This window comes from Anas platyrhynchos, chromosome 4, assembly GCF_047663525.1.
Source record: "Anas platyrhynchos isolate ZD024472 breed Pekin duck chromosome 4, IASCAAS_PekinDuck_T2T, whole genome shotgun sequence".
Taxonomy (NCBI): domain Eukaryota; kingdom Metazoa; phylum Chordata; class Aves; order Anseriformes; family Anatidae; genus Anas; species Anas platyrhynchos.
This window is the reverse complement of record NC_092590.1, coordinates 75,178,351-75,203,424: the sequence shown is the minus strand read 5'-3', so window position 1 is coordinate 75,203,424 and position 25,074 is coordinate 75,178,351. Positions and strand designations below refer to the sequence as shown.

The 25,074-nt window shown below is 36.5% G+C and overlaps 1 long non-coding RNA gene across 1 annotated transcript; it reads right to left on the bottom strand.

Moving 5' to 3' along the window:
- Positions 1–9,315: 9,315 nt before the first annotated feature.
- Positions 9,316–24,594, bottom strand: LOC140002356 (uncharacterized). The gene is made up of 3 exons (XR_011808736.1): positions 24,455–24,594; positions 17,878–17,985; positions 9,316–9,518 (listed from the first exon to the last, which is right to left on the bottom strand). It is a non-coding gene; the product is annotated as an uncharacterized lncRNA (long non-coding RNA).
- Positions 24,595–25,074: the final 480 nt, after the last annotated feature.

The window sequence follows — 25,074 nt, the reverse complement described above, 5'->3', positions numbered from 1 at the left end:
CCCTGAAGATCCTGTCTGCAAATGATAGCATCAAAGATGAAGAGAATATTGTTTGGAGGTTTTTTAGATTAAATCAGTAAGGACTTTGAAGGGTTATTATCTTTGAAAATCATCACTTCTTGATTTCACAGATGTGGAAAGAGTTGCTCAAGGAAGGACAACAAAAACAAGATGGAAAAAACATGAAGTTTATAGTGTTCAGGGTCTGTTGGATGTGGTCTAATTGAAATCTGAGTCTTTCCTACCAGTGTCAAGGAAGATGTTTTGCTTGATTCAGTCTCTTAAACATACATTTCCTGTCTTTCTTTTTGAAGCAGCCAATATAGACTACTGGCCGATATTCATTTTATTCTAGATTAATAGTATATATATTTTTTTCTTGAATCTTATCAGAACTAAAATTATACCTTAACACCCAAGAGATAAAAATGCTTTTACTGCAGACAGGACTTGTAAAAAATTCTGTTCTCTGATTCTGTTTATCTAATCAGCAAGACACAGGACATTGTTTCTTTTCTTAATGTGCTGATTTTTCTGTGTGGTAGCAGGGGGAGGAAGCATGACATTTGCAGTTTATAATTATGCATACCTGAGTACTTTCATTCTCATAATATTGAGTGATAAAGCACATTCTTGTCTCTTGGTGCTTATTTTGTACATAATGCACCTGTATTATGTGATAATCAACACATCTCCTACTTCATTATAATATATATAGCTACAGGTTGCAGAAGTTCACATACTCTATTATATTCAATTTATCATCTTGTGGAGCCCTCAAAGGCGTTGAGGAGTTTGGCCACTAGCAATCTTTGGAGTGTATATTATGATGAGATGGAGATATGCTGACTGATCAGGAAAGAATCAAAATGTATTTAAAGGAAGCAAATATTGCAGAAAACTGCAATGAAATAAGCTTTTGATTAGGAGACTCTAAAGCCAAAGAACTTCTGAAAAAAACAGCAAGGGCAGCTAATAACCTTAATTCAGTACTATCCTGGCAAAGGTTAGCAATATATTTGATACTAAGGGAAATATGTTAGAAGGTTTCTGAGTGTGCAGACGTACTAACAGAGGTACATAAACTATATTAACCAGTGGGATTGTGGAATGTAAGCCTGGCAAAGTTTTATACATACCAACTCTATTAATTGCAAGTTGTAACAAACACCCAACAAATACCCCTTTTTTCCTTAGCTTCAGTGGATAATTAAACATTTCAGGGGGCAGAGGTCTCTCAGAAAAGGCAGTAGGGTGGAGTGCAGCAGCAATCAAGAAAAGAATATCTAGATTTTATTTTTGTCTCTGCCACTAAGCTTGTGTGTACCTATTGGCATGTCATTTTGACTGCTCTCCCAAAAATGTATTCAGGGATGGACTAGTTCTTATCATATATTTGTGGTGTACTGGACGTTGACTGTGATTTCACTTCTGAAACATTATCAAACTGCATAAGACCAACCATTTGTTATAATACCAGTATTATTGTTATTGTAGCTATTGACATAATGTTGTATTCATAATACTGATCATAGTAAAAAGTACTGTGATAAATGATGCTGATAACTTATTTTGAGTGATTCTGTACACAGCAAGTGGTCCCATTGACATAGTAAATCAACATAGCAAATTGCTTACCATGAATAATGTTATCAATATCTGACCTACTATGTGCTTATAATAAGAAAAAATGTCTTGAACTCCAGCTTAATTATACATCTCATAAGTCAACATTACCCTTCCAAAGTAGCATGTAAGTTACATGAGATAAATTAAAGAAAAAAAATAAAATACAATTCACATGTCAACAAACACGGTGGCCTAGAATTTCTAGCCTTAAAATAAATACTTTATTACAAAGATAGTATAAAACTAAGAAAGAGGATCTTTCTCAGAGGGTCTTACTCTTTCAACAATAATAAGCCTGTGCACCTGTAGTGGTTTCACACCAGTAGGTAGCTAAACACCACATGCTGCTCTCTCTCTCCCCCTCCAGTGAAGGATGGGGTGACCACTGATTCTCCACTATGTCTTATCTCTCTGTTCACCATCACGGAAAGGCTGCCTGGGCTACAGTGAGTCAAGAGGACAAAAATATCCACTCCACTTCTAAAACTCTAAAGCTGTAAATATTATGCTTCTTACAGATAATTTTGAAACTGCCCAAAGTTTGAAAGAGGGGGAATTCAGAACTGCCTTTTAATCTGCTTTCTCTATTCTTTCCTAACCTGATAAACTTGCTGTTAGCTAACAGTGGATATGATCAAGAGAAGCTCTTCTCCCCTTTCTTTGGTACTTTTATATTTCACAGAAGGTTGGCAGGGACCTCTGGAGACCATGTGGCCCAGCCACTCTGCTCGAGCAGGGACACCTCAAGCAAGTTGCCTAGGACCATTTCCAGGTGTTTTTTGAGTGTATCCAAGGAGGCAGACTCCATAACCTCTCTGGGTAATATGTTCCATTGCTCAGTCAAATCAATCCATTTTCTGAGAAAAGGGTATTTTCTTTTCATTGAACAAGGGGAAAGCCCCTTGTTCAGATAAGGGCAGAACAGTGTATGTATGTCATACTACATACTTATGTCCTATCTGTAAAACAAGGACATGTGCTGCAGAGCATGGAAGTAAACTTATTTGTTCTTGGTTAATTGTCCTATTGGTACCTCTGGCATCAGGTTTATTAGTAAAAACTGGTGGCAAAGCACGGAGCTCCCAGCAGCAACTGATCAAGGTTACGAAGTTATCATCAGTACCATAAACAAATTGTGTGCCTGTTCAGGCTCACAATTCAATCTTGCAGCTTCGGTTTAGTGCAAATGCAATAGCTGTGCTATAAAGCCCACCTTTGATAAAGCTGCTTTACAGTCATGCTAATAGCATCCATAGCTGGGGTTAAATATCACTCCCAAACCATTTCCGATCATTTCCTTCTTAGTATGCAATAATGTTTCTTCAAATGTCTGAGATCCTATCTAAAATTAAATGTTGGATATTCTCTACCAGCCTTGTGGGAGATTTTTTTTTTTTTTTTTTCACAGAAAATCTGTGCTTATCAGTCACAGACATATTTCATCCTTTACATGTGGTGTCACTGGATACATTCCAAAATTATAGTAAGAAACATAAGATGTATTTATTTAATGCAATGATGCAAGAAAGCTCTGACCAACTAAGGTGTAAAGCTTAGAAAAACAGCAATTCAAGAACGAAGCTCCAACTCTGTGGGGACAGAGAAATCTTAAGATACATCTTGCTAATCACAAAGCAAAAGGAATTAAAACAAAAAAAAAAAAAAGGAAAAAAAAAAAAAGGTGATGAGATGACTCATTCTGGATATAGATATTGCAAACTGCAGGGAATTTAATTGCCTTGCAATTAAAGGCTGAAGGAACAGATAGGGTGATAGCTTCTATTAGGCAGGACGACAGCTCCACTACCAATGATTCACTCCTAAAATACAAAGACTTCTGAAGTACTGTGATCATTTCTACATGTCTGCAGCAGAATTAATATATGAAAATAGGAAAATTCATGCAGGCTATAACAATGACAAAATTCCCTCAAAGGCTGGCTTGAATGTCTACTGTACCATGTGAAGCTGATAAGGTCTTAATAAAAATACCTCTCAATTCATTGAATTCCAAAGTATAGTTGATTTTGCCATTGTAGTACTATAAATGACACTTAGAAATCTACTAAATTAGCTTTTTATTCTTCACTTTTTGGCAAAACAGAGAATTCTCCACTGAGAAAACTTACAGAAAATATTGCTAAGTGAGATGTGATACATTTGAGACCATTCCCCTGGGAAATAACTAAGGAAGATATCCAAACAGGATCAATGAGTAGCTACAGATGCACCATACACTTAAAAAAAAAAAAAAAAAAAAAAGAGTTAGAATATCTTTTTGTTGTTGTTGTTGTTGACAGGGTGAAGAAGGAAATCAGAAGCTGGGGGATGGGTGGTGGTGGGGAGAGAGTTACTAGTTAGAAGAAAAAGAAAAAGCTTACTTGCAATTCACATAAGTCTTTTTCCCATATGATAGAGAGTAGTGCCATGGAAAAAAATCCCACTGAAACCCCTTTTATGAAATCTTACATTGTCCCAATATCCTGTTATAACAGATTAATAGACAGGCTTTCTAATTTTATGTTCTTTTCTTTTGTCTTTGATTATCCAGCCGTATTTACTGTCATTTAGGTGGCTCTATGATAACTGGGATTCTGCTGTACCAGCATCTGAACTTTATTGTCATATATTGTACCACTTGCCAGCATTCCTTAATACATCCACAAATAAAAAAGATAATTTATAGATCAACAAAAGAAGGCTTGTACTCATCCTCCTCAAAATTTACATTTCTGCTGCTGAAAAATCCACCATATATCAAAGTATCGGTGTCTGATTGTCAAGGAGTGGGGGTGAATGTGGGTGTTTGTGTGAAACACAATGATTCTCTCACTCTGTCACCCTAAGGGTTGTCTCCCCTCTTATACTTTGTAGTGTGTTGTTATTGTGTTTATGAAATAATATGGGCTCCCTCTGGTGACTAATTGAACACCTGCAAATGCCCAAAACAGTTATTCAGTCTGAAGGATCAAAGTATCTGCATGTGTACAGGGTATGTCACATTCTTATACATTTCTGTCTATTTATAAGTTCCCTAAAAACCTGTATAAGAGCCAGATCCGAAAGAAAGACACCTATTTTGTTCAAGACTCCAGGCATGCACTTTTTATTCTAATTTTCTCTAACTATTAAAGGCTACCCATTGTAGCAAGGCAATGCTGGAATTACAGATTTCACACTGAGTCAATAATTTCTGCAAGCCTATCTTCTATTGCACTGAGTCAGGGATGGACAAGGGAGTTGTCACCGTCATACAAAAACATGCAATACTTTTCTACAGTATTTCAATATGGTCTGTTTCAGAGTCAAAACAATGTCCATTTTTTTAAGATAGATATTTTAAAGGAAACAAGGTTAGACTGAAGTTTTAGGGACTTAGAAATGATTTGTCATTTGCAGCAGGATGGAAGAGGTCACAGAAATCACCATGGATGTTGACCTTGTTCCTTATTTTGGACTGAAGAACATTTTCAATAGGCAGTTTGGATGGAGCACTTAAATTTGCATTGACAGTGTAAATTTAGAATGCTCCTTGTCAAATGGCCTTACTGTCTGAAAGCCGTCATAATGACGACTTTATTTATAACTATAGAAATAGAAATTCATATGAGTTTTTACATATTAAATAGCCTTACAGAAAAGAAACTAACAAACAAACAAAACCAACCAACCAAACAAACAAAACATTAAATCAAAGAAAAACAAAACAACAACAACAACCATAAAACTATGTTAATTTAGAGGAATATAAAACTGATTTTGTTTAATATAATGTCATTTTGGTGATATAGCCATCTCTATTTTAGGCCAACCTGAAGGTTTAACTGATTGCAGAAGAACAGAGGTGGCTGAGATGAAGCCAGAGACTGTTCTTTAGAATATGTTAAGTCTTGTAATAAGGAGCATCCCAGCATCTGAGATCACTGGCAGTTCTGTGTGTCTTTTGGGTGGATGAGAAGGAAACCATAGAAAGAAAAAAAGGGTAACATCTTGTCTTGAGAGCAATTTCAGAGGCTTATAATTTTTCTTACTGTATCAGCATTGTTATAATCTTTAATGCATTTTTAGATGGTAATGGTTATCCGCTGTAATAGATTTCATTGCACTTTTTCTTAGAAATGGCATAAAACCTTTTAAAGGCACAGTAAGAGTTAACTTTATTTTGAGTTTCAGCCTAAGAACTATCACTATGTAGCATTATTCTGCAATTTATTTATTTTTAATAGCATAAACTTATTTTTTATAGTGTTGTACTAGAGATTTCAGTGGTGCAGCAAAGTCTAAAAGTATTACATTTTTCGTAATGGCAGTCTATATTCAAGCATTTGGTCTAGTTAGACTGCTCAATATATTCATCATTTCCTGTAAAGGCAGTATACTTTCCTTGAAAGTGGTGACTCAATTTAATATAATTTGCAAACAGAAATGAAAAGTCAAATACTTGAGAGTAAGTGTACTGAAGTCCCTTCCCACTTTCTTCCATTTCCTTCCTCTTTTTATATAAGACTTTCATCTCTGATCATTTATGACCATACTCTTCAGTGAAGTTACATTGACTACAGGCAACATGAAATTATTCTAATATTAAGATTATATTACTTTATTTCAGTGTAATGTGAAAGAAATACAATACAAATCTCTCCCTGCTGATTTTTTGTTAGCTTTAAAAAACAGGGAAATCCTACTTGATGTACACAATAATTTTTAATACCCAAACAGTCATGTTCCTTAATGTTTATGTCGTCAAAATAAGCAGTTGTAAGGGCATGCCCCAATGTTTGTATGTTTGTGACATTCAAGGTTTACAGATTTTGATACTATTTTAGCAAATACAAAATTGAAGAAAATCTTATATTACTTTCAAGAAAATGGTACTGATAATGTTTTTGCAGAAAAAGGATTATTTCTATCTTCAATGTGTAGAAGTGAAAAACAATTGGAAATATTTTGATATTTCTGTAATTTCAGACACTGATGGCCATAAGAGCTTTTCCTTTATCTCTAAAGAATATTTAAAGAAGATGAAACATATAGCAACTATACCAAGTGTTTTTTTTTTTTTTTTTTTTTTTTTTTTTTTTCTCACAAAACGTACCATTTTAATAATGAGTACCTCTTGGAATATAACACTACTTTTTTTTTTTTATGGTAATGATCTAGTGATGTACAAGCATGACTATGAACAGCACAATGGTATGTTCTTATTGCTTCTGCAGCAGCCACCTTGTTCTTTAATTTGCTTAGCAACAGAAATAAAGAATTCTGTCCTTAGAAATACTAGAATCATTTTATGATCTGTTACATTTGCATGCTTTCTTACATCTGTCAGTCCATCTTGAGCAAATGGAAAAAAAAAAAAAAAGTGTGTGCATAAAATACAGGAAGTTTTACAGAAGTAATTGCTATATTTGCTATTTCAAGAAAAAAACCTGTCTCATTCTGAAAGATACAACAGCTCATCATTTTGGAGAGAACAGATAGAACTGTTATAGTATTATATAAACTGTTTCCACTGTAGTCACTATAACTGCATGAAAGAGTGTCACTCAGTCATTTAAAAGCACATGAAATGGTAGGCTTAATCATGGACTATGAACTGTTGTTCTTTTCTACATCTTTGCTTTGGTGGTACAATAGATCCCAAACATTTTATTACACATAAACACTCCTCAATTAAATGTGTTTAAAGTTAAAAATATTTGTGAATTAAGAATTATTTTATGAATTAAAAGTTATTATTAGAATAATGAAAAAGAATGAGAATACTAGGGAGGATCATCCGTGGTAAGATTTTTCTTGTTAGATAGATTAAAGATTTTGCTTGTTGTTTTCAGAAATGTTTCAACGTAGTGTTTTGCATTTCAAAAGGGACTGATGTCATTTCTATATAAGGTTTGTAAGAAAAAAAAACAGGTTCCTTAAAAATCAAAAATACTGTGGAGCTGCAGCAAACTGTAATTTAACATCAACTACGTGTGGCTTCATTTTAGAATAACATGTCAGGGTTACTTGGACAAAACTCCATCAAAAAGGGTGAAGAAATACCTACAGGGCATTTTTCTAGTATTTCTTTACTATTTCCACTTCAGCTAAATTTTTCAGTTTTTAAAGCTAGTGGCAGCATAAAATCTCAGAGATTTTGTACACTGTTTTTAAGGAGAGCACTCAAGCTAAGTTTTACTCCGACAGCTTTGTTGACTTCAGCACAAGCCCACTTAGCTTTACAGCCCCATTGCGTGAGGGTAAACTTTCATCCCTCCAGCCTCTTCAGCATCTCTAAACTCAGCAGCAGTGTGGTATAATGACGACCTGTGCAAGCTCCTCTGTTTTTTAACAAAACACGGAACCTGGGAGAAAAATCCAAATGTAATTGGTAAGACTGTTGTAGTAAGACTAATATGTAGTAACTATTAAACTTTAGAAGGACTAGCTTGATCCTTACATCAAAGTGTATTATTCGTATGCTACACAGGGCAAGGACTACAAGGACTATTCTGTCCTTAACTAGTCCATTATCTAGTCTTCACAGATTTGTTTCAGTTTTACATTCAATTTTTCACTAGGTTTACAAGAGCAGAAACATCGTTTTTGAATAATTTCATGCATTTTACAGGCAAAATCCCTAATATTATCATTACTTCTGATATGCAGCTTAGTGCAGTTTTTAGACAATACAAGTTTTGTTGGACTTTTGTGGTTAATTTGCGTTGCCAATTACTTTGAGCTGTGAAAGCAGAGTCATTGCTGCAATGATGTGGTTTACTGTTCCAGCCTTGATGTAACAAATGATGGAACTAAAAGACAGAATGATACTTTAAAGGCCAGATCAAAGAAAACATGGATGTTACCTTGAAATCAAAAACAAAAATACCTTGAAAAAAAATCAAATCTTTAAACAGGCCTTTTTATGAGGCAACTCTGTGATTGCAGAACATACAAGAAGTGTTTGATATTGCCTGTTCTTTCAGTATGGGTTCTCCACCCTACATTAAACAGAAGTATAATTACCAGGAAGTAGTGCAATCAGAACACTACTAAATCCTTGTATTATTACCTTGTCATATTAAGGGGAGGGAAAAACAAACAAACAAACAAACAAACAAAAACAAAAACAGTATGAAAACAGTTTGCATCAGTTGCCATATTTTCATGTCCTTCTTTCTCAAACACACACTCTTCATATTTAGTTCCATACTAGTTTGAATACTCTTTTCTAATTAAAGCTGACAGTATTATCTTCAAAATGAATAAATTTCAATTTCAGGCCATAACAGATAATTGATACTGCATACATTTCTGGAAATTATTCCTATTAATGGCTGGATACATTTGTTTATTTATTTTTTAATCAGAGATAATATAAACAGTTAAAAATATGGGGGAGGGTCTATGAGTATATGAGTATAAGCATCAAAGAAAGTAGAAAGTGTCTAAATTATTTGCTAAGAAGAAACCTTGCGAAGTGTCTTAAGAATGTAAACATTTCTCATTTTACTATGATTAATATATATATTTTTTTTCTGTGAGAATATATATTCTTAAACATTTTGTTGTTTAACAAGATAAATTCTTCCTGTCTAGAAGAAGAAATATCATTTCAAGATCCCATTAAAATCAAACTAAATTGAATTAATTTGGGAAGCTTTGAGGGGAGGGAGACAAAAAATCCTCATACCTTTGCCTGTCTTGTCTTTGATACTGCAGTTTTACTGATTACAAAAAATTGGGAAAATTGCTCTGTGGCTGTTTCTTTTTGGTACCACTTTGAGGATCCTTCATTCTTTGCATCCTGGTCACTGCTTCCTTCCTTAAAAGAACTGAATGGATGGATATAGTAGGAAATGATGAGAGTAGTACTGATGTTTGGAGATGGAACTTTCCTTTACAGTCTGTAGAGAAGAAAAAAAATATTACCTGCTTTCATCTTTTCCCTGGCACTACTCCATTATGGACTGTATTAGTAGCCTCATTAGGTTGAGAAATTTGTTAATACAGATGCCACTGTGTGGTAGTTGACTTTATTCTTGTGAAAGAAAGCCTTAAAAAATCTTTAAAATTCAGAGTTTTAACTTTTTCTTATTCCATGAACATGTTCTGTGATTTGTTCAAGTATAACAAAACTGGCAGGAATTAAGATTCATAGCTGTCTATGTCTAAAGGCAATGCTTGCCTTTTTACATATATATTTTAATTCTAGAATTGGCTTTTTAATATCACTGCAAGTAGATCAGATTGTTTTTAAAGCATTAACCCTCTTGCTTGCCATTTCTTGAAGAGATCATTGGTGTCTTTTCAGTTCCTTATTAAGTTTTATGATGAGATCCCTATAAGTAATTCCATTTATAAGTATATTCACATGGCTGAATATTTTCATTATGATTACGACCTTACTGCATTATGCCTAAACAAACTGCTGTTTAGATAACTGTGCTCTAAATAATAATTTTTATATACATTTTCTTGAAAGTCACATTTAAATTTTAAGCCTTGTAGGAAAGGGATTTGTTGCTGATAGTATTCCTAAGTTCTTAATATTAGCTTCAAACTGAAAGAGATTTTCCCCCTTATTTGAGAAGAAAAATAGAGGGGAAATTCCTGTTTCAGTGGAGAGGTGGCTGGCTTGGATAGGCTAGTTAATGCACAATTTATACACCTTATTTTTAATTGAGAGCATGGAAAATAATATTTTCATACTCCTTATCAAGGGGGATATCATGTTTTTTGAGAAGAAGATATAACTTGTTGGATTTTACCCTTAAAGCGAAGCCCAATTCTCTGATGACAGTGATCTGCAGGAGCTCTGTGCATGGGTTATATGAGAAGCCACATCTTCTGAGCGCTCCACATAATATCAAAACCGTCATAGTCTTGGTCTAAAGGAGGAGGATGCATGCCCATGTGACTGTGAATGCATGAGCTCACAACTGGAGGCTAATTCTCTTTCACATCCTTTTTCCCCAGATGGTAAATACAGATCCTTGTGCAATCAAAAGGCTTTATTTTGTAAGTCTGTGCCCATCATTTACTAAGGGAAAGCAGAGATCTCCTTGGAGCAAGTTTAAATAAACTGAGTACTTTAGTTTTTAAAATGAGCAGTAAGAAGTATAAATTTTATGCCAAACATCATATATACATATGTGTTCAAGATTTCTTCTTCCTTTGAGGTTTTGTCAGGATGAACTATGCTTATAGCAGTCCTGCAGAATAGGTACACTTTTTTCCATGTCTGTTCATTTTTGTATTAATATTTTGCTTTAAACTCAACGTTGTTTGAACTAGAGTACATATTAGAGCTGATATGGGTATGCAAGGAAAAGGAATTAAAATGATGTTTGGGAAGCAGCGCAGGAATTTCTGTAGCCTTCAGGCTTTTTTTTTTTTTTTTTTTGACTGTGGAAATGTGGAAATTAATAGAGTTACTCTTGGGTACTACAAACAGGTAAGTGTTTCAATGCATGCTGCATTCTGTTTCAGGGTTTAAACTGTATCATGGTTAAGATTCATGACCAGGGACCTGAACAGCTGCAAGAGAAGCAATCTGATAAAACAGAAACAGAAGAACCCTCACCTCATTCTTATGCTTTATTTTTGGCTGCGTATGGCTGAAATATCATTATGTGAGGTTTTAGAAACTGTACCCATGCAAAGCAATTAGACCTAGTTTCCTGGTATCATACTGTGAATTTGGTTCATATATTTCAGATCTAAGTAAACTTAGAGAGCTGTGGGATATCTTCCAGGAAAACATAATGAAAGTCAGCAACATAAATAAATATAGTAAGACTCACTCACTAATCACTAGCTGAGCAGTCATGTAAGGCATTGTTGTTTCCTTCATTTCTGCTTTTGGTTTATTTTCCTGAATACTCTATCTACACTCTCCACTTTCTTTCTTATTATGGAACTCTTGATAATATGAATTCATTTTCATTTGCTTTGGTGTGGCATATATGCTATAAATTCACATGTAGACTGGAAGATGTAGTAAGGAAGAGCACTGAATAGAGTAACTACTTTGGATGCCGTTGCATATACTTTTGTATGGCAAAGGAAAAGGAACAACATTGTGTCCTTAGAAATGGGAGCTTTTAAAGAAGGACTAAACTCACTGAGGTGTTAATTTGTGAGTTCTTTTGTACTTCTTAATCAAAGATTATTTTTTTCCTTTTTTCCAAATCCATCTTGACATTTTAGAGGTGAGTTTACTTCTTTCTTATTTCAGCAACATGACAGATTTACAAGGGGAAATGAATCAGAATTGCTTTTTTTTTTTTTTTTTTTTTTTTTTTTTCAGAATTCTGCTTCTTTTCTTCCAGCAGAAATAAGGTGGTATATTGACTCTGTAATTTCAGTCATCTAACACCTAACACTAAATTAGAAATTAGGAAACTACAGCCCATTCTTTCAGTAAAGAATTATTAGTATTTAATTTAAGTGTGCCAAGTTTATTTTCTATATGCCTCAATGATGATATGGAAAGTCTACTTTTTTAATTAAGTATTCAGGCAAGTCAGGTGATCTGCATTTCTGTTGCTATGGCTTAACAGTTTACATTGATGTTGATGTTTGTGAGAATGCTTAGCACTCTGTGTGGTTTTGGAAAAAGCCTGGAAGGACATAGCTTAATATTTTTCTTCTGCTTTTTCAGGACGAATGCAGAATTTGATATTTCTGTATTTTGACACAGTTACTGTATAGGAAAACCTCTCTTTTCTGTCTCATAGTCACCTGAAATACAGCAGGAAAAACAGTAACCTTTAGTAAGAGGGCAATCTGAGACACAGGCTATCAGGCAGGCTTCAGGATTAAGAACCATTTCACATAGTTTTATTCTGCTATAAAGTAAATGTCAATAAATGAGTGACCTTGACTCTTTAAAGGTATTTAGGAGAAGTAGAAACTTCTGACCTATTTTAAATGTCTGCATTAGAGCAACATGATATGAAATGTGTGGTTTCTCCATTGTAGAATAAAAAGGTCTCGTTTGAGACCTCAGTAATACCACTTCCCTTTCCATATCCTTTTCCATATCTGTTTAATATGGATATATTAATATATATATTAATATATATTAATATGGATATATTAATATATCCCCCCCCCCCCTTTTTTCCTTTCCTTTCCTTTTTTTTTTTTTTTTTTTAATCTCCTGCAGGTTAAATAGATTGCAGGTTTTTTGTTTGTTTGTTGATGCATTTTTTTTCTGTGCTTAAAACAGTGTCTCTTTGTAATATAAACAATGGAAATTAAGGACAATCCTTTTCGCTGTAAGGTTAAAATAATTTTGAACATCATAAATCTGTATTGTTGATGGCACAGAAGACGTACACAGTCCTTTGTTTCTTTTTTTTTCTTCAAATATCTTTTCCATATTATGAAGATGCCTCACAATCTGACTTCAAAATGGAAGATATCAAAGGAAAAATCATAGAATCATACAATATCCTGAGTTGGAATGGTTCCACAAAGATCATCAAGTCCAACTCCTGGTTCCACATAGAGTGCCACCCCCCACCTCACCTGCCCTGCCTGTCCCTTCTGAAGAGCCTGTGACCATCCATCTCCACACACCAGTCACAGGTCTCTTACCACCAGGTTTTGCTTATGTCAATGGTGTTGCAGCTCTGGGACCAGGCCAAAGCTTCTAGTGCCTCTTGTTTGTTTCTCATGCTGTGTGTGTTTGTGTAGAAGCATTTCAGATGTGCTTCATTGAACCCAGCCCCTCATGGGACTGAAGGGTCTTGCTAGCACACAGTCCCTCAATTTTTTACATGCAGTCCTATAGCTTATCACTGGCACACCTGTGTTTGTCCCTTTCCCCCTTTGAATCTAGTTTAAAGACCTATCAATCAGCCCTGCTAACTCTTGGGCAAAAATCCTTTTTCCCCTCAAGAAAGGTGCTTCCCATCAGGAGCCAGTAGGCCTGGTTTCATGTAGAACTTCCTTTGATCAAGAAACCCAAAATTATGTTGGTGGCACCAGACTCATAGCCACGTATTGATCTGCTGGGCCTGTCTGTTCCTTTCACTATTGATCCCCACTACTGGAAGGAGGAAGAAAAATACCACCTGTACACCTGTTGATCTCCTCTGAGTCCCTGATGCTCCTTAGCCTGCCCACCTCCTCCTGAAGCTCTGCCACCAGGTGAAGCAGTTCTTCAGCATGGGCATACCTCCCACAGGTGTTCTTGCTGCAGCTGTCTTGGCTCCCTTGGCTGCCTTGATGGACCTTGGTGTAGGGAACCCCTATACACCACCATTCCCTGCTCCACTGCAGAACACATCTGCCCTGGAGCCTATCACAGAATTGTAGGGGTTGAAAGGGACCTCAAGAGATCATCGGGTCCAACCACCCTGCCACAGCAGGTTCCCTATTGCTCAGGGTAAGAGAAAAAAATGCATAAAAGAATAGTTTCTATCTTTAAAAAGAGCAGTAGGTATACCCAGAAGTATACAAATGTCAAACGCTGTGTTCCTGTGCTGAATATATTTAAATATGTGGTTATAATTATGACTCTGAAGTGATGCCTTTAGTTAGTACAATGCTCAGTTGGAATCTTTTCTCCTAGACAAGACCTTTATTCAATATCCATCATTCAAAGAAGATTTAAGTAAAGCAGATTTGTCTGTCATCTTCTCTCTTTTATAAGAGGGAATGAAAAGATACTTTTCTAAGTTGTTCCACAAAAGAAAGCTAATTAAAGGGTAGAGGTACCTATGGTAGTTTTACCTAAGTAGAATTATGCAATTCAAAGGAATTCTTTTGTTTTTGTTTTTCAGAGGTGGAATAACCACCTTTGACAAAGTGATTTTTCAGTCTGTGATCTTAAAGTCTAGGGGCTGGGCTGGGAGCACAATTTGTGTTTTCTAGTGAAGCTGCACTGTTTTCTACAAAACAGTTTTCAGGAGACAAGAAAGAGACAAGAAACAATATGAACATGTCTTTACAGCCTCACATGCAGGCACTCTGCCTGGACAGGGAGGCTTTGGATGATGTGTCTCCAGAGTACTCCCTTCCTTCAACATAAAATAAAATAAACATTGGCCTATTGAATCTAAAGGAAAAAATAATAATTATATGATACTTAACTCAGTTGGAACTACTAAGCAAAAAAGTAAGTCTTTCACCGTCTCATTGTGGCTGCTAGCCTGATATTTATACTTTCCTGGCAATTCCCTGACACTGAGGAAGCATGAGTTCAACATGCTGGATGAACTTTCTGTCCCATAACAGTTAGATAGTGATGACACATCCAATATCACAACTCTGCTAAGATTGTCAAACAGAACAAGTGGTTTTAAACCTGTCCTCAGAGGGGATTTCTGGTTTTGTAAGAGCAAGGCATCCCTCTTGAGGCCCAGCTGGTGCCTAAGACATGTTTTCACAAGGAGACCTTCATTTAGCATTTGTACTATAAAGATTTTTGTGTATGTGTCTCCATTGAGAGGATATATGCTTAGACAGTCCTTCAGGGATTTGCAATCTGTGCCAAATACCCAAAAGATGTAATTGCACACTTCAGGCATCCAAGCCTTTTTGTGTATGTGACCTCTAAGTCATGGCCAGGCTGGATGGGACTTTGAGCTGCTTGAGCTGGTAAGAGGCATCCCTGCCCATAGCTATGGGTTGGAATTAGATGATCTGTAAGGTCCCTTACAACCAAAAGCATTCTATGATTTTGTGAGTCTTAGACTAACGACCCTTTTTAAAGAAATATTATCTGAAGAGGAGAAGCTAAGGTCATTGTTCAACTATGCACAGCATATTTCTGAAGAGCTTGGGAAAGAAACACGTCCTAGATTCCAGCCACCAGCTTTTACATTGTATTCCCTGCATTTTTATTGAAAATGAAATAACTTATTAGCTGCTTGCCAGAAGAAGGCCAGCTGATAAGCTAAACATATGAAAAGAACTCCAACATACCCAAAAGAAAACAATGTGCTTGGGAGATTTTCAGCTCTCACTTAAAAGGAGAACTGATAAGAGAATGATGGGGGTGGTGTGACCTCCTCAAACCTGTAAGTTCCTGAAGTTTTTAATTATGCAGCTGTACAATTCCTCCTATTGGTTTTCCACCAGTTTTAAACCTCATAATCTGTGTCTCTGCTCCCCGAGTGTTTCTTCTTTAAATTTATTATTTTATTTTTTATTTGTGGGAGAATAAGCATGGGATATGATCCATAAAAAACTGCTTCCTCACGTTGCCAAGTAATTGAAGAGGGAAGTTGGTTTGTTTTCTGTGGAGGACAGGAAGGATCAAAGTGCTTTTATGAAAGAATCATGGGTTAGAATTTAACTGTGCATATTTAAAGCAAAAACAGCTACCAGAAGTGAATGCTACAAAGGAGAATGAAACTTGCAAGTAACTGACTTTAAGAAATATAGTGTGGAAGAACTCCTTTTGCTTTCCCCTTCTAACTTGTAACTCTTCTGTCTAATCAGAGACCAGTTATATTCTTAAATGTATCTTTATGCATAGTCCCAGCAAAATCATTGCCTTTGGCATTTGTGTGCATAGTTTGTGGTGCTGTGATCTACCTGAACTTTGTTGAGGAGTAAGAGCAACATTTTCCATATCACAGGAAATAACAAGGAGAAATGGTTGAATCTACCAAGAGTTCTATCTTTACTTTAGGTCATCCACCTGATTCCAGTATTGTCTTATGTCTTTACATCTAAAATCCAGACATGTGATGATGTTTTCCATCTTTATTATGTCTTTGATACAAAAGAATAACTCTATTAGCATAAGTGAATTGTAATTGAATGCTCTTATGTTCCTTTTTCTTGTAGTCTCTTCTGCATAGAATATCTGGAATTACGTTCAGTTTATTTAAAAATAACAAAATACCAGAATTCATTACATACATACACATATACAAATTTAACATATGATTTCTCATTAATGACTAAAAGCATTATTAGGCTTATGCAAGAAACAATAGCAACCGACTGTACAGCCATAGCTCCTTTCTTGGGAAGCTCTTCTGTATGGGGCCTGTCCTCTCAGTGACTGCTGCTTTTTGTCGACTTCCCTGTTGCAGAGCCTAGGGAAATGTGTGATGTGCAGTGGAGAAACTGAATTCAACACAATGCTGCCATTTAGAGGCATTTTGTACCCTAGGGTACACTTTCTCATATTTGCAAACTTCACAGCAACTAGAGCTGTAAACTGAAGCCCTTATCCAGTGTGACTGACATTGGCAGACCATGCTTCCTTCTGTACCTTCCCTTGGCAATAAAAGAGCACTAAGGCACCTACTATAGCTAATAGGTAGGTAATGTCCACACACACACACAGAAAGAGAAACAGAGACATATATAAGAGCCTAAAGGTAAGGCCATATTCCCTAAGGCCAAAGTATATCATATATCAAAGGCTAGATTTTGCCTTCAGTACCTTTAGAAATGAGAACTGAGACTGAGATTCTCCTGAGTATACACATAGTTTTTATAAAAAAGCCCAAGACTCAGTCAGAAATGTGACAGAACAATTGTTGAAAAAAATGTCTTTTTTTGTTTTTTGTTTTTTAACATGTACATAAAGATCCTTAGGAAAAAAGGTTGGGCCAAATTTCTTGCTAATCCTTTATTGTTGCAGCTGTCTCATTGGTTTGGCTCACATGCTCCTTCCTTGAGGATTTGGAAGACCTCATTTCAGCCCATGCCTCATGGGAATGTTTAGCTACAAAGCTGGTAGCTGTGCTCCCCTATGGGCAACCCTATCTCTTCTGTCTAGCCACTGACCTCATAAAAATGTCATGAGGTAAATAACACTGTATTTCTTTAAGAATTGCAAAGATCATTAAGAACATGGAGCATGAGGAGGGGCTGAGAGATCTAGGACTGTTCAGTGTGGCAAAGAGAGCTCAGGGGGATCCCAAAAGTGTATATAAATCCCTGATGGGGGGAATGAAGAATACAGAGTAATACTCTTAGTGGTGTCCAGAGTGAGGTACTCAAACTAAAATACAGGACATTCCATTTAAATGAAAAAAAAAAATCTTTTTTACTGTGAGGGTGTCATGTTTGAGATTTAAACTGCTGAGGTTTTAAAGAATCACCACCAAAGGTAGTAGTGAAAATGATTTATTGAAGAAAAATATTGTAAAGGTGAAACTTTACAAAGTTTGATGGTGAGGTTCAACTTATTACTTACTACACAGATGATATAATAATGATTCAAAGTTACTGATACAAGAACTTAATGCCCTATGGTACAAGTTATGCATGATATTAGTCACTTACCAAAGGTCTGCAGTTGGTTAAGGGGTCTCTCAACCTCGAGGAGTATCCTTGAGAGTCATCCCATCTCAAGGGGACATCACCATGCAGCCAGCTGTTTAGCAAGGAGAGCTCCAAAAAAAAATTGTTCAGGCTGTTATATTGATGAAGTAGTAGTTTGTAGTCAGATTATGTAAAAAGGAAAGTGTAAGCATATGTCTCTTTTTACACATGACTTTCCTTCATAAATTAGTCTTGGAATAATGTCTTGGTACTCAGGTGTTAATTGTATGGCCTCCAGGTTTATGAACACTAAAGCACGCTATGTAATCCAGTCCTGTGTGAGTTTCAGAAAATAATTCATAATTAGAAAAGTTCATGGCCTAATCAAGGTATAGGCCTTTACTTCCTTCCTTCAGAGTCTGAACCAAATTACTGCTAGTTTGGTCAAAGAGTTGAGTGCATCCATCACAGAGGGTCAGCAAATTCGGTAACAGGTTGCTTAGAGAGGTTGTGGAGTCTCCGTTTCTAGAGATACTCAAAACATGACTGGACATGCCCTGAGCAATGAATTCTGGCTGTCCCTGCTTGGCGAAGGGGTGCTTAGACTACACAACCCCCAGAAGTCCCTGAAAATGATGACCAGATTAACACTGTCCTTTTCTCATTTTTATAAAACATTAAAACTACAATCTGTGTGGATGGTGTATCTTTCTTTTTACAGTTGAGATTTCACACCGAGTCTGAGAATCAGATTGAAATTCACACCAGTCAGTGGGGTTCTCTAAGAACACAATACTCATGCTATTAACTAAAACAGGGTCAGAGGGTGAGGTGTAATATGGCTAAACTGTCAGCTACCAAGAGAAGGTGGCCTTGCCCACTCCTCCTGTTTAGAGCAGTCCTTGAATGATTCTTCCTTTCATATGAACCATACATACGTAAGGAGAGGCACAATTTCCAGATGAAAATTCTTACCAGGACCATGGTATGAGTTAAAGATGTCTGGATGCTCATGGGCCTGATGTTCTAGCCTGTGTTTTAGTGCTGCTTAGTTTATTAAGACAGACCTGAAGAGAGTCTGCCTCATTCACTTCTGATTTCAAGATAAAGGCCAAAGAAGATGCATTCTCTATAATGTTTCATTTCTATTTTTTTTTGACTGTTAAATATTAGTAAGACAAAAAAGAATGCAATCAAAAAACAGATAAGCAAAAATGAACAAACAAGTAAAAAAAAAAAAAAGAAAACAACCCACAAATAAAAAAGAAAACAACAGCAACAACAACAGAACCCCACAACATTTGTAGATTAGAAAATTTCCTTGCAAAACATCATCGTGAACTGTATTTTCTCTGTTCTGGGTTTATCATGGAATGTTAGCAGAACCCGGTAGAACTCTATCAAAGTTAATGGATTGGCATCAGTTTAAACCAGATGAGAATCTGTTCCTTTCTACTTGTATGAATGTGAAATGATCATTACAGAGAGGGTTATAAGCAAAGGGCTTTCATCATAGTGGAGAATTTGAAAGTAAGGTTTTCTTGGGGTTTGGAATGCTTTGGGGGAAGTTTCTGTTTCTGGTTTGCTGGTCCCACAAATTTTCCTTGTCCATTTCTAGACCATAGGCACTTTTATCAAACACTTACTTTGTACTATATTTATTTATAATTCTTTTACATTTAGTGTAATTAAGTCTTTATTGATTTGACATAAACCAACAGCTGCATTTCACTATGGAAGTCAACTGAAAAATACATGCCATCTACTAAGCATGGACAATACACTTGAGACTGCAGATGACATGTATTAAACTCTCATCATTTTTGTATCTCTTCAAGCACAGTATCAATTATATATACATACTTGCAGCCAGAGCTTCTACTTGATAGGCTGCCTATAAAGACTTCGTGATATAATAAACTACAAACAACCTGCTACTCTTAGATCTGTTTTAAATAGGGTTTTGTATTAAGAGAAATCTTTGATGTGGAAATTATTTTTCATTTGAAATTCATCCTCTTAACATGATTGGCTTGGCTTTTGGAAGCAATATTTTTGTACTTTATTTAGCGAATAAATTCACTGGAATTCATAAACAGCAAACTACTTCTAACAGAACTGTTTTATTGACATAGGGGCCTATACATATCAGAGCTGCAGAGGGCTCAGGAACCTGACTGCTATCTTTTCCTCCTGGATTTTGAAGGCAGGGCTGAACACAGACCTCTTTAAGAAAGGGAGCAGTACATAATAGGACATCTGTTATCAGAGAATCACAGAATGGTTGAGGTTTGGAGGGACCTCTGGAGGCCATCTGGTCTAATCTCTGCTCCAGAAGAGCCACACAAGCAGGTTGCAGAGGAAGTTTTTGAAGGTCTACAGGGAGGAAGACTCCACAACCTCTCTGGGCACCAAAACCTCTCTGGACAAATCAAGTTATCAGAGCGACCTTAGAAGGAGCCCTTGTGACACAGGGATTTTATGGCATTCTGTGTATGAGTAGTTCCTCATAAGTGTGTGAGGAAATGGGTAAGAGGAAACACTCTTCACAGGAACAGGGACAGAAACATTTGGTCCCTGTGGATGGAGTTCCAGAGAGCACTTATCAAATGACTATTGTATTTATCAAATAAGTCAGGTATTTATTAGATGGCTAGAAGAGTTATCTGGAAGTCTTATGATAGATGATGCTTGAAAGATGTGAAACTTCAGCTTTAAACTATATGTTTTAAGGAAAAGATAGTAAGAAATGTTGATGTACCTAACAGAAATAGTGAGCACTGCCTTTGACCCACATCCTGCAGAAAATCTGACACCATAAAATTATTCTTTTTTCTCCTCAAATTCGTGAGTCTGTCCACTGACTAATATGGCCACAGATTAAGCCCTGATTAGACTGTAGTTAATTTAGTCATGTGTAAACACATTTTTAGTGTAAATTTTGGACACTATATGGCACATATCTGGGAACATGAACAGCACACAATCATTACATCACTTAACATTTTCCTAAACCCTGACACTCTTCAAAGGTGTGAAACCTCATTCTTTTTCTTTGTACAGAATTTTTGATGCTGTGTTTTTGCTTTTAAACTAGCCAAAATTTAATGGAATAGATTAATTTTTTCCCCAGTAGTTTATTTGCAAATGTTCCCTTTCTTTTCCAATTACATTCATTCTTTCTAACAGCAAACCCAGCAACATTTCAGGGCAAGCTAGAGAGGACTCCTGCACAGTGCAACAAAAGGCAAATAATGAGGGAAGTTGCTTTCCTTGTGGAAGGAGATACATTATTAAACCAAACATCACTTATCACTGTGGAAACAGTGAAAGAAATATTTCCCACTCCTCCATACTCCTCTTGTCCCACCCTCATTCACAGAATGAATCTTATGATTCATGCCCTGTACCTGAATGCTCCTGCTAATTGGTTTCATAGGCATTGCTGATTAAGTTAAATACTTATAAATGTTTATAACACTTTGCATAATATCCAGACATAAAAAAGAGAAAATTAAGGGTCGACTCCTTTCTATAAATTCAGTTGTTTTACATGTTCCACCTAGTAATAAGACTTAAATGTAGTTACCATAGTAACAGGGCAACATAACTTTTATGAAATGCAACTACTATATTATAATGATGGAGCAATTTTCATGGCCTTTGATTTTTCCTTTTCAGGTTGTTTTTGCACTAAATTTCATGCTGGCAAGATGCAAAGTGGTGTGTGTGTGTGCGTGTGTGTATTAGATAGACAGATTCAGAACATTTAATTCAGACACCCAAAATAGCATCTCCACAATGAAGCTTCCCACTTGAATAGTGTGTATGTCACCAGGGTACCAGGGCTCTCTATATAATCCATGCTCAGCACCTCTCGAGGGTGATGCTTTGCCTCTGTTGCTGAGTTAAGAGCCACCTGCACAGTGGGAAATGCCAATCAGAAGCAAGTGTTTGAGCTCTCACCCCTCTTGAGGACTCATATCCATACATACAAAGATGCATTCATCCCTGCAAACTGCAGGTATTTCTCAGAAGCAACAATGTTAAAAGCTAAGACAGTCCAGGCTCCTTGAAGAGTCAAGAAAGTACTTACAAGTAATTTATTCTGTGTCTATGCTGAGTCACCCATAGATCTGCTGTTTCTCATCAGAGCTTATACAGAGCTCTTGGGAGATCTTGACTCCTAACCTAGGCATTTTGGGTACATGTCTGGTTGGGACAAGAATTCCAGAGCACATCAGCTTCCCCTGAGAACAGCTGCCTAAATCAGAAAAGATAATATTTTCAGGTTTGTTTGCTGGTTGGTTATTTTAATCAGAATAATTCTGGGGGAAGCATATCTCCTAGTATGAGCAATCGAGATTGAAGAAAGCAGACTCCATAAATGAGTGGTTTGAGAATTCAGCTAGGAGCAAAAATCCTATATCCTACATCCTTGGAGTATCTCTGGCTATCAGACAAAAGACAAAGGAACAGTCCCAGCTGCAGATCTGCTCCCTTTTACATGTGTGTCCGAAGCAGCAGGTGACATTCAGGTTTGCTGCTGTCTGCTGCCCTTGTAACTTCATAACAATACCATGCCTTCCAGCAGTCTGCAGTGTTACTCAGCTGTTATCTGCCATCCTGAACCTTTGGCTTCAGTCCAACAGCTGTCCTAGTGTGGATAAGGAGAGGGGCTGAGAGATTTTTCTTCAGAAAATTTTAGCTTTTTCCACTAAAAGGAGTGAAATGTTGGGACTCTAAACTCCAAGTTGGGTAGAACTTGCACAGTATTTCAGGCTCTGTGTGCAAACCAGAATAATTTAGGGGAGAAGGGGAAGCCCAAGGTCTGAATCATGTATGAAATACTAAAATATCAGATAGGGAAAGGAGTATAGCCTGTGGGCTGTGTCTGTCTATTGTATTGTGGGGCCATCTATGCAAGGACATCCTCTCCTCCACCTTCAGCTGTGTCTTTAGTTGTCACAGGCAAACTAGATAAGAACATAGACTTATAGAATAGTTTGGGTTGGAAGAGACTTTTAAGATCAGTTAATTCCAACACCCCTTCCATGGACAGGGACACCTCCTACCAGACCATGTTGCTCAAAGCCCCATCCAACCTGGCCTTAAATACCCCCAGAGATGGGGCATCCACAGTTTCTCTGGGCAACCTGTTCCAGTGCCTGCATGTTACTGCAAAACTTCTAAGCCTTGATTCTGTATTTGTTACATAAACCAAAGGAGCTATTGTAGGTCTGTTTGGAAGTGATAGTTTAACTAGTCAAGATTATCAAGTCATATAGCTGGGTGGCCTGAACCAGATCATTAAACCAGCCCTGGAAGAGGACCAGCCTTTTGCAGGGATTTATTTTCCACCGAGGTAAAACACACACTGAGATAAGCACAGTCAGGTGGTATCTCAATTTTTTTCTGATTGTCACATATGAAGTTACCTTGCTGAGGACAGAAGAAAAAAGAATGAGAACTGAAAAGAAACAACAAATTTCAAGACATGTTAACAAGTTTAAAGTGTTTTATGAAAAGTTTGAAAAAAAAAAAAAAAAAGATTATTCTGAATTTGTTATAGGTAAGGTATTTTGTAGAGTGTGCATATCTGTATACTAAAATATATATACAAATAAATGTGTAAGTGACATCATCAATCATCACCCAATGACATGTTTATTTTGTCTGTAGTATATTTCTGGTATGGGCAGGAACAATTTTTTTCAATAAGAAGACACGTCCATGAAGAATTGTGTCTAAGTGAATTTATACCTATGTGTGCCAGAGCTTCCCTAACTGACATTATACATGTATATAAACTTAAATATAAGGAACAGTTTATGGTCAAAAAGCCATAAAAATGCTAAACAAAGCAAATAAACTACACTAAACATGAGATTGCTTTTTAAGCTTTATGTTGTATTTGAAAATAAGTGATTTCCTCCTTCTCCATAATATTCTTAGCCTGTCCATGAGTTAAAAATTGTTATTCTGGTATATTTGGGTTCTTGCTTCTAGATCCCTATAAATGTTCCCAGTTCCCAGACTCTGCTCCTTGTAACATCTGGGACACAGAAGCATCACGGGAGTACATAGCTGCTCTTCAACAAGAAGTGTATATGCAGACTGTTAAATAAAAAGAATTACAAACCAGTTATTCTGGACTAATAAGATTACAGAAAACTGCTACATCACACATATAATTATAGACAGTATCTAAGATTATGATTGCTTTCAATATTAAAGTAAAATTACTCTGCATTAATAAGATCCCTTTGGACTTAGCTTCTCTCACAGAGCCTTTGTAAAAATGCAATTCCAAAGAATTTAGATCAGGAGAGAGTGCCAGTCAGTAGGGAAGGCAACCAATAAAAAGTCTTTTTCCTTTCTCTGATTGTTTGTCCATAGTTAATATACCTAGGTGTCCTTTTAATTTCTTAGTATCCTGTTTTCATCTACTATGCAACAGTAAGGAAAACACTTTTAAAATTATCCTTTGCCCTTCCTCACACACAAGCACTGAGTGAAATAGTCAATAAGTATAAAGGTACAAAAGTCAACACATCCAACTAACATCACCAGTACTAAACAGGGGCTAGCTACAAACCTGGAAATTCCTGAGGTACGCTTTGGAGCGCCACAACTATATCCTGCATGTAGTAGTACTTCTGCGGAGAATAGTGTGCCTCTCCTGAATGATCCAAGGCATCCAAATGAGCTGCTGATGGCATGAAGCCACACAGGAAGCTGGATCTAGTTGAAAAGAAGCAAAAATTGGTTTCACGGCAACTACTAAGTCCAATTATTCCCTGCTGCATAAAGAAAGGGATGTAATGAAACGTAGGCAGAATGGGGATGGCGATTACTGCAGCAGTTCTATTGGTTGTAGAAACAAGGTGCCTGATAAGAGCGCTGGTGGGGAGTGCAAGCTTCCACACACGTATTTATGCACACATAGCCCTCATGGCAGCATTTGGACACCCCAGAGCTGGAACTCCTGAGCTATTCAGCTCAGTTCATTGCACTGATCAGGACAGCCTGTGCATTCATTTAACTGTAAACACAGCTCAGCTTTCCTGGAAGGTCATAGTGGAGCCATAATTATCTCATTAAGCAAATTGTTCCACTATCTGATCAAGCTTTGAGTTCAATATTTCCATTACCTCCTTTAAAATTTAAATGGAAGGGGCAAAATTATTAGCTGGTATCAATCAAGAACATGCTACT